The 10,898-nt window shown below is 41.5% G+C and overlaps 1 long non-coding RNA gene across 1 annotated transcript; it reads left to right on the top strand.

The window, feature by feature from the left end:
- Positions 1 to 8,119: 8,119 nt before the first annotated feature.
- Positions 8,120 to 10,570, top strand: LOC118900433. The gene is made up of 3 exons (XR_005021143.1): positions 8,120 to 8,918; positions 9,139 to 9,329; positions 10,178 to 10,570. It is a non-coding gene; the product is annotated as an uncharacterized LOC118900433 (long non-coding RNA).
- Positions 10,571 to 10,898: the final 328 nt, after the last annotated feature.

Raw genomic sequence — 10,898 nt, 5'->3', positions numbered from 1 at the left:
TTTCTCCACACCCTCTCCAGCATTTATTGTTTGTAGACTTTTTGATGATGGCCATTCTGACCGGTGTGAGGTGATACCTAATTGATTTGCATTTCTCTGATAATTGGTGATGTTGAGCATCTTTTCACGTGCTTTTTGGCCATCTGTATGTCTTCCTTGGTGAAATGTCTATTTAGATCTTCTGCCCATTTTTTGATTGGGTTGTTTGTTTGTTTTGATACAGAGCTGCATGAACTGTTTGCATATTTTGGAGAGATTCTCTTCTTAATGATTGTGAATAGGCCTTCTCCACCGTCCATGCCCCAGGAAAGGGTCGAGGCAGCTTTGGGCAGCCCAGCTTGCTGAAATTGCATGGTTTGAGTGCATGTTCAAGCTTTCTCAGGGCCAGGAACTTCCCAGGAAGAGGAACCTCGCCCCGCCCTGCCCTGCCTCGCCACACACACCCCACACGGCAGTTGCCACCTTCCTTCCCTCGCTCAGCTGAAGTCTAGATGCCAGGAAGACAGGAAGGGAGCTGGGTCCTCAGCTTCTTCCCCCAACCACAGCCCTGTGGCAGTCAGAGCTGGCAGTGAGGAAGTGAGAAGTCATTTTCTCCCCCTTCTGAAGGTGAAGCCCATGGTTTTACTGCTCACTTGAGATCCCCATAGGAGAAAAAGTTTTAGCACCATTAATATCCACCCCTACACACAGGTTACTGAAAGTAGATCATTAATGATAAATAAGCACTCACTACGTGAGAGAGGAAAGCAGTGGGAGGTGACAGCCAGGGGATTCTTTGTTTCAACTGCCTTATTTGGCCTGATGAGGCATTTCTGCTGCCTGTTAGACAAATCCGGGATGCTGCCCAAACTGGTGGTGTGTGTTGGCGGAAGCCACCGTGGTGCGCGTTTGCTGATGACTCCGCCCATCTCAGGTCCTTTGAAAATGCTATTTCCCGAGACGTGACCTCTTTCCTGCCAGGCTTCTCTTCAAAGGTCCAGGGGGGAAAACAACAAAAAAAAACACAAAAAACAAACAAGAGGGCTTCCCTGGTGGCGCAGTTGTTGAGAGTCTGCCTGCCAATGCAAGGGACATGGGTTCGAGCCCTGGTCTGGGAAGATCCCACATGCCGCGGAGCAACTGGGCCCGTGAGCCACAACTACTGAGCCTGCGCGTCTGGAGCCTGTGCTCCGCAACGAGAGAGGCCACGACAGTGAGAGGCCCGCGCACCGCGATGAAGAGTGGCCCCCGCTTGCCGCAACTGGAGAAAGCCCTCGCACAGAAACAAAGACCCAGCACAGTTAAAAATAAATAAATAAATAAAAATTTTAAAAAAACAAGAAAGCAAAACAAAAACCCAAAACAACCTATGAGCAAAACCAGCTGCTTCTAAACCCTGGACGGATCCTTCTGTATTCCAATGTCACAGTCATCATGTCAGCCAACATCCATTCTATCAGAGCAGTATGCATTTCATGAGGTAAACTTAGGAAAGCAGAAACCCCAGGAATCAGCATCCAGGTCCCAGTATAAATAATAGCAAACTGGTTCCACTCCATTAAACCAGCCTCTGAAGCCGTATTGTCAGAAGGCAAAGAAAGTAGGAGCCCTCGAAAACCACGTGGGGAGATCATGGGGGGTGAAACGTGATTCAGTAAAACCAAGGAGATAAAACTTTAATGAGTCAGTTAAGCAAGAATGAGATTGGATAAAGTCATCTTTGCAGATTCACTGAATAATCATGGAAAATAAGTAATTTCCATGAAAAGAGCAAGCATGCTGTGGGCACAGATAAGATACTATTGATAACAATGGAGAGAGTGAGATCATGGAAGCTCTGGGGATTGTGTTTCCTAGCATGATGGATGTCTTACAGTCACATAACCAGTAAGAATCCCCTGCTCTGTACCAAGAACCACGTGCAGCTTTTGCCATGCATTAGCTCATTTACTCCCAATAATAATCATACATAAGATGGATTATTTTCCTCATCTTTCAGATGGCAGAACAGGCTCAGAGAAACTGAGTAACTACCCCAGGTCACACCATAGCCAATGGACCTTGACTGTGAACCTAGGTAGTCCTGACTCCAAAATGTGGGCTCTTAACTGGCCCATTGCACAGCTTTCCCAATGACAGCAGATGCAATAGACAGCAGCAGAGAGCAACTTCCATGTACTTGTTTCAATGCCCTGGGGTGGGGGGGGCTTCCCTCAATATGACCTCCTCTTTCTCTAGGTCAGTGGTTCTCTGCCTTAGGATGCATCCTTGCCGCCCCCTGATCCAAGTCCAGACTGCTGGGCCCTACCCCCAGTGTTTGTGATTCTTTAGGTGTGGGGCGGAACCTAAGGATTTGCATTTCTAACACGTTCCCAGATGCTGCTGGCCCAGGGGACTACAGTGAAGGACCACAGAGGGCGGTTGGCTGAAGAGGCCCCCGTGTGTTGGCCTGCGCACCGACAATCAACTGTAATAACTGCTCTTTTCTTCTACGTAAAACTGCCCTCTGAGTTCTGGCAATTCTGTTTCAGACTCCACCTATCTGGGGAGTAGATGTCTCCTGAGTGTTTGCAGTCGGCTTGGATTCAAGCTGCAAACTCGTGCATGGATAAACTTGTAGCACTGCAGTGGCCGCAGGCTGAGGACTTTTCTTTCTAGGCCAAGCTGCCAGGGTATGAGGCCTTGGTCCAGAAATGCTATTAGAATGCTGGCCGGGGTCAAGACTTCTTCCCCTGAGCCTGCTATGCTTTGCCTCCTGCTTTCCACTCCCCACCCCCCCCACTCCATTCTTGTCAAGGTTATTTACGTCCGCCAGCTAGTCCTGCCCAAAAGAAATAGATGCGAGCCACATATGGAATTTCATTTTTCTAGTAGCGATGTTAAAAAGATCTTTTTTTTTTTTTTTTTTTTTTTAAAGCACTTTTCTTTTTTATAGCTACTTTATTTATTTATTTTATTTTATTTTTGGCTGTGTTGGGTCTTCGGTTCATGCGAGGGCTTTCTCTAGTTGAGGCAAGTGGGGGCCACTCTTCATCGCGGTGCGGGGACCGCTCTTCATCGCGGTGCGCGGGCCTTTCACTATCGCGGCCCCTCCCGTTGCGGGGCACAGGCTCCAGACGCGCAGGCTCAGTAGTTGTGGCTCACGGGCCCAGCTGCTCCGTGGCATGTGGGATCTTCCCAGACCAGGGCTCGAACCCGTGTCCCCTGCATTAGCAGGCAGATTCTCAACCACTGCGCCACCAGGGAAGCCCAAAAAGATCTTTTACATTCTTTTTTTTTTTCCCTTCAAGTCTTTGAAATCTGGTGTTATCGAATCCTGCAGCACAACTCATTTCAGACCAGCCATATTCTAGGTGCCCAGTAGCCACGTGTGGCCCCTAACTGCCGTGGCAGTGGAGTGTTCCCGCATTTGGAATTTTTGCTGGGTCTGAACCTAGAAAGAACCCCTTTGTGAAAGGCAGAAATAGCCACATATTCATACTTTTGCATTGGTTTACATTTATTAAACATACAGATGCAGGTAGCCAAAACATGTCTGTGCCTCAGAATCGACCGGGACACCTGTTAAAAATATGACAGCCCTTGCCTAACTGCAGAGCTACTGAATTAGAATGGGGCTAGAGGGAGACGGCTCTGCACTTTTAATGGGCCCCTAGGGTCATTTTGCAGCATCCAGCCCAGAACTTTCCACAGAGGGACATTTCCTAATCACCAGACAGAGAAGTACAAAACCCCATCCAGGGGTGTCAGCCTGGAGGCCAGAGGCCGGAGGCCAGAGGCCAGCTTCTTTTCCTGTTTGTCAAACAGTCGATTTTACTCATATCTGAAGCCTGATATGCATCGGTACTAACAGATCAACATTTTGATCATTTAGCAGAAATAGGTTAGCATCCACTTTGTACAAAAACGCTATTCATTAGGCTTTCTTATCTTGCTTTTGTGACTTTTTTTTTTAATTTGTGGGAGACCTGTTTGTAGAGATTTGTAGGCACATGCTGCCACCTAGTGGTGGAGATGCTACTGACACACGTTGGAATAAACGTGGGCTTGCCCTCTGCTGGTAGAGACAAGGGCAGTTTATACACAGGGTTCTCAAGTGTGGTCCCTAGAACGGCAGCAACAGTATCTCCTGGGTACTTGTTAGAAATAAAAAATCCTTGGGCCCTACTCCAGATCTACTGAATTAGAAACTCCGAGGGTGGGTCCAGTTATCTATGGTTTAATAAGCCCTCCAGGTGATTCTAATGCATGCTGAAGTGTGAGAACCACGGATGCAGCCTAAAATCATGGTTCTTGATCTCTTAGCTGTGTGGGCAGTTGCCCTAGGGGAAAAGGTACAAATGCACATACATCCAGACTTTTACAACCACTCTGGGAGAGTTCATAGACCACATGAAAGTGGAACTTGTTCCAAATCCTTTGGCGGTGGGGCGTGAGGGAGGGGAACGAGGTAGAGGTAAAGAATGGTCCAACCTTCTCCTATATGGCGTCGTGCATGCTCTGATTTAAGGGTCTATGTCCTGGTCTGACTCGGTGGGTTTTAGAATACTGGTAGCCTATACAGTGGCTTTGTCTAGATTAGAAAAATGTACCTTTACCCAAATAAAATCATGTTTTTTAAATTAGTGTATTTAAATTTTTTCAATAATAAAACTATTTCAACAATATTACAATAAACATAAAGTTTATATGAATTCTCTATAAATGAAACAAATCAAATTATTAATGATATGACAATAGGAAGCCTGAAATTTTCATCAGAATAACTAGGAATTCAATATCACTAGGATGTAATACTTTGTTTCAAAATTATTGCTTGTCTTGCTTTCACAGAAACAGTATCTTTTGGGGAGTTTCAATGCTTACTTGCTCCAATATCTCATTTTCTGTAGAGATGAGTGCTATATTTGACAGGCTTTCTATGCTATCATGATCCTTAGATATAGTACAAACTTAGGTAGTTTTTAAAAATAAAGTAAAAGTTTGAGAGGTTATATTTCCCACTGACCATATTCCCCACTGGCCAAGTTAACTATATCCTGAAAGTTCCAAAAGTATCTGGAAATTCCTGGTAAATTATTGCTGTAAATATATGGCAATGCCTAAAAGAGACATATTAGAAGTTAGAAAACAATTTAAAGTTTTCAGTTCCTCAGACTTGGTGACCCATCAATATCTCATCTCTTACTATGTTTATAAATTAATTTCAATAGCAAATTTGACATTCTAAAGAAGTGGTATATAATTAAAGTAGCTTACCTCTACCTTAATTTTTCCAATTATATGTCATCCAGAAAACTGGGATGTCCATGATATTCTTTCAGTATTGTAAATCTTTCTCTTAATAATGAAATTGCTAAAATTATTGTAGAAAAAAAAAATTGATTTTAAAATCAAATTTGGGGTCATGGAAGGCCTGATTATGAGATTTTCAGCTGAAAGTCTTCTTCCTTTTTACGCATTTTTTAAAAATTGTGGAGAAGTTGGTGTCAAAATCAAGAGATTCTGCAGTTTGTTTAGCATCACTAACAGATGCTTGATAAACTGGTTTTCTTCAAAGAGGTTCTTAGTTCCTGTCAAGAGCGTTATGCACATTGAGTTTGGTTCTTGCATAATTTGGCTTGTATCATTGATTTTACTTAATATATCATATAAAATTAGTACCAAGTAAATAAAATCTAAAGTTGATATTTCAGAAGCGTACTTTTGGCTCACATTCTGAAGTCTTTGTCAATAAAATCATCAACAAATTTTTTTTTAATTAATTAATTAATTTATTTATGGCTGTGTTGGGTCTTCGTTTCTGTGCGAGGGCTTTCTCTAGTTGTGGCAAGTGGGGGCCACTCTTCATCGCGGTGCGCGGGCCTCTCACTATAGCGGCCTCTCTTGTTGCGGAGCACAGGCTCCAGACGCGCAGGCTCAGTAATTGTGGCTCACGGGCCTAGTTGCTCCGCGGCATGTGGGATCTTCCCAGACCAGGGCTCGAACCCGTGTCCCCTGCATTGGCAGGCAGATTCTCAACCACTGCACCACCAGGGAAGCCCCCATCAACAATTTTTAAATGAGTGTTGCATACTACTCTTTTAACTCAACCCTTCCATTGTGCCTTTGAAAATGGCCTCAAATTTAGGTTTGTTGAATGTGTTAATGCAGTTCTATATTTTAGGTAGCTGTAAAGGTAATATTTTAAAAACTCAAAGTGCCAAAGAGATCTTTGCTTCATTATTCACTAACAAGTGAATGCAGAGTAAGACATATAGAATGCCTAGAAGTGTCTTAGAGGGTTCTCTGTTGCAAATTCACTATGTTTCCTACATATATTTACACTAGTATGGTATTCTTGGACTTCAAATTATGTTTTCTTTAGATGTAGTTTTTTTTATAAGTGATCTGCTGAAAACATGCAATATCCTCTCTTCTATTAGACAATATTTGAGAGGTCAAATGTGTATAGAGGGGAACAGTTGCATTTGAGAAATGAACAACCTAACAATTATTATCTCTCCTTCAAAGTTTGCAGCAGGACTTGTATCCAGTATAACTGGTTGTTTTTAAAAATGACTTCTTCACTTATTCAAAATGATTTATTTCATTCATCACGTCTGTTATTTTTTAAAATTCTTGAGTTCTATGTTTTGTCTCCTAAATAAAGAGAAGTATTATTTGGAGTTGATGTTTATATTCTGCATAAATACGGGGCCATAATATCAATGTTTGCTGTGGTCTCTGCCAAATGAAGACAATACACATTATCACAGTCATGCAGCATTGTGGATGAGTCCCTGATTGTTAGGTTGAATTATGCTTCAGATTGAATTGTGCCTATTATGTGTTCAGCAGAAGCTCACTGATATATTTTCTGATTCTTATGTGTCACTTTTCTGCAGCATTGACAGTTATGCATTTTAAAGTAAGATTGCACTTTTAAATATGTAGCCCTACCATTGGTGTGTATTTCCTTTTTGTTGTACTTACTGAAATCTGTGTTGCCTTCTGCCAGTCTTTCATGCATCCTCATGCTTCAGTTTTCTTATTCATCCACAAAGAGTTTATAATAGAGACAAAACGGACTATTTCAAGGTAGAATAAAATAACAAGAATCTAGTGACTTTTTTTTCACCATTTGGAAAAATTTGAGTGTAATAAGTGTCTCAAAACTCCTACCTGTATCATCCTTAGAAAGTGGAAATTACTTTTCACGGGTGAATAATTTTCTTTTTTTATTTATTTATTTTTTAATTAAGGTAGAGTTAATTTACAATGTGTGTTAGTTTCTGGTATACAGCAAAGTGATTCAGATCTATCTATCTATCATCTATCTATCTATCAACTTTTTCATGTTCTTTTCCATTATAGTTTATTACAAGATACTGAATATAGTTCCCTATGCTATACAGTAGGACCTTGTTGTTTATTTTATTTATAGTAGTTTGTATCTGCTAATCCCAAACTCCTAATTTATCCCTCTCCCTATGAATAATTTTTAATGAGTGTTCCATTGTGTTATACTCAAATTACATAATCATGTACCTGGATTAAAGAAAGGATAGTATATTCAGTGTAATGGTTTCATAAGAGTTTCATCCCTTCCTGCTTTTCTATTATTCTTCAGTATGACTGTCACAGAGGTAGAAGGTGCCCATCCATGACTGAATGCCTGCCATACTCTATTAAAACAAGGACCTCTGAAGTTCCTTTCCTGTCCCTCTGGGCATTTCTTGTATTTTCTCCAAAAATATATTCAAGTATTCAAATAATTGTCTTTTCTCTTCCTTAATTGTTTTCATTTTCTGTTTTGTAATCTAATTTTTAAAATGGATCTGATATCTAGGGGAAAATAATGTGCTTAGTGTTTTATCTTGGTATTTGTAGTATCTTATATCCATATATTAATAACAGTTAATATTTGTACTGATGAAATTTCCGTAACAAAAATTGGTGTGACATAACTAGTGGATCACTATATAATAATTCCTAGAAAATATCTTTGGAACACTTAGTAGATTATTAATGGAAAATTATTAATTACTATCCAGTGATTTAACCCACAATGCAAGTACTTAGATTTAAGCTGAAAGCTCAATAATACGTAGAGCAACAACAACAATAATAATAATAATAATAATAAGTAGAGCAACAAATATCAGGTGACATAAGTTGTAAGATGGAGAGTAAATTTACCAGTAAATTTATCAGAGAGCTTAAAAAAATTTTTTTTGTAATGTTCTCACCAGTCGTTATTATCTGTTAGAGCCCCTTGTTTGGAAGAACAAGTACAATAAAGCACAATAAAAAATAATATGATATTAAAGCAACAAGGTCCTTCAGTGATGAAACTAATCATGTGTAAGTTGAAGCAGAACTACATGAAACAGCCCTCCCCAATCCCCTAGGATGGCTGAGGTCTACAGCATGGATGCAGAAGAGAGGCATGAGACATAGATGGGGCAGGAGAGTCTGATTTCACCTTGTCCTGACCTTCACCAAAGGTTGGAGCTGTCCTAGGCAACTTGCTCATGACCGATAGACACAGACTCCCAGAGTGGCAGGGCTGAGATAGCCCACAGGAGCAAACTCCTTGACTGACACATGAATGAGGAGACCAAGCCCAGAGAGGCCAGTGATCGGATCAGAGGGAAATATGTTCTGAAGATTTATCTCGGAGCTTCTCAGAACTCACATGAGGTTCTGAAAATGAGCCAAGTATTGTTATAAATATGGAAAAATCTAAAGAAAAGGAATGTTCCTGCAAATACCTTTTATTTTTCTCTTCCTGAGCAAAGAAAGTCCACAAGCAACCAGCTTTTCCTGATTTCCCAGCATCCAGTGCACCACATTCTGATGTTCAGTCTCCAGCGTCCTAAAGGTCGTGACACAGCACAAGCAGTAACAGAGTCCAGGGGCTGCGAGACCCTTCCTCTTCTTCCACCTGCCTTCAGGTGAGACTTGTCCTACCAGTTCGTCTTTAATCCTTTGCCTCGACCATCATGAGACTTCCTAATATTCTGTTCATAGATAATAACTAAAAGCAGGGGTTTTGCTACTAAATTTGATTGAGTAGGCCTACCTGGAATCCTGAAACAAATAAATTAAAGCATATATTTCATTGCTGTGACCAAAGAACTTGATCAGTCTTCCTTCCTCTCTTATTGCCTGCAGCCCTCTGGGTAAGAGAAGAGGAAAAGGAAGGGGATGAAATCAGAAATACATTCATGTACCCATGTGTCTGCAACTTGGACAAGGAAACCTTGTGAGGACTCTGGAAATGATCACCTAAATAACGTGTGGGAGGTTGTTCATGGATTTCAATTTGCCAAGAGGTCTGGTTGTACAGAATCAAGGTATTACAGGTACAGTTTCTCACTTTCCTTCATCTCAGGAAGGTCAGAGTTGATGCTGTTGTCCGAACCACAAAATCAATTAGGACAGGAGAGAAGGATGAAGGAAGCGATGAGCGTTCTGTGGTTCATCTGGAGAAATGAGAGGCTTACCCTCTTCCAACACCCTCTTTTCCACGACACTGATTTTTGCCACTATCAAAATGAGGTCATAGTAACATGTTCAAGTTGCTCTTCTGTGGACATTAGAAGAATGAGGGAATTGGTTAAGTGTATGAATTAGGATAGGCTAGGCTGTACTGTACTAACCAAAAAAAAAAAAAAAAAAAAAAAAATCCCCAGATCTCAGTTACTTAACACAGAAAAGATGTATTTCTTATTAGCCTAAAATCTAGTGGAGTCAGACATCCCTACTTCATCTTGGAAGTTCACTTTCTGGGGCATGTGTCCTATAAAGTCCCCTTGGCAGGGGAACAGAGAGATGGAGGATCCCAGAATATTTGTAAGGGCCTGGCTTGGAACTTCTCTGCTTATCGCCCATTGACCATAACTTAATCACCTGGCCCCAACCTAACTGCAAGGGAGGCCAGAACACATAGAGGAGCAAATAATATAAGCACCACTTATACAAAATTATGCGTTTGGCAGGATATAAATAATTTCTGAGGTTTATCAGTTCTAAGTAAAACACTTCCATATGCATCTCTGCAAGACCAAGGCCATTGTCAGTTGACAATGCTCTTTGACTGCAAAAATATCCAGTGCATTCAGAAACTGTGGGGATAGAGCTGGTGTTCATTCTCTGCTTCTCTGCATGAGGACATCCCCTCTAATCTGCGTGTTGGAACTCTGTTTTACAGTGGCTGCTGGTGCTTGGAAGCCTTGGGAGGCCTGTAAACTTTGTTTCAGGAATATAGAGCCTGTCCTTCTCAGGCTCACAGACTTCTCAGAGGCCTTCATGTTGTCAAAGCACTGTGGTGGGAGCATCTTGAAACTGCTGTGTCTCCAGGTCCCTAGGACCTAATGGGATAAAGATCAAAGCTGATGGTTAGACATACCCAAGAGAACAGCTAAAATTAAAAGATTGACAATACCAAATGTTGGTGAGGATGGGGGAAAACTGGAACCCTCATACGTTACTGGTGGGAATGTGGAATGCTGGAACCCATCGGGAAGCCAGTCTGGCAGTATGCAAAGTTCATCAGACATTTACCATTTGCCCCAGTGATTCTTCTCCTTAGGTATTTACCAAAGAAAAATAAAAACCTGTGTTCATAAAAATGTGTACAGTGTTGTTCATAGCAGCTTTATTCACAAAACCGCCGAACTGGGAACAACCCAAATGTCCACCAAGTGGTGAATGGATAAACAAATTGTGTGTCCGCCTCTGATGGACCACTACGAGCAATAAAAAGGAGCAAGGTATGAAGACACACAATGACACGGTTGAATTTCAAAGCCTACTAAGTGAAGGGAGCCAGACTTAAAAGCCGGATTTCATTTATATGACATTCTGGAAAAGGGAAGACTAGTACAGTAACAGAAAGCAGCTGAGGATTGCCTGGTCAGGGAGAAGATGAA

Source organism: Balaenoptera musculus, chromosome 9 (assembly GCF_009873245.2).
Source record: "Balaenoptera musculus isolate JJ_BM4_2016_0621 chromosome 9, mBalMus1.pri.v3, whole genome shotgun sequence".
In the NCBI taxonomy this organism is placed as follows: domain Eukaryota; kingdom Metazoa; phylum Chordata; class Mammalia; order Artiodactyla; family Balaenopteridae; genus Balaenoptera; species Balaenoptera musculus.
Note: the sequence above shows the minus strand (reverse complement) of the source record. Positions and strands in the feature narration are given on the sequence as shown.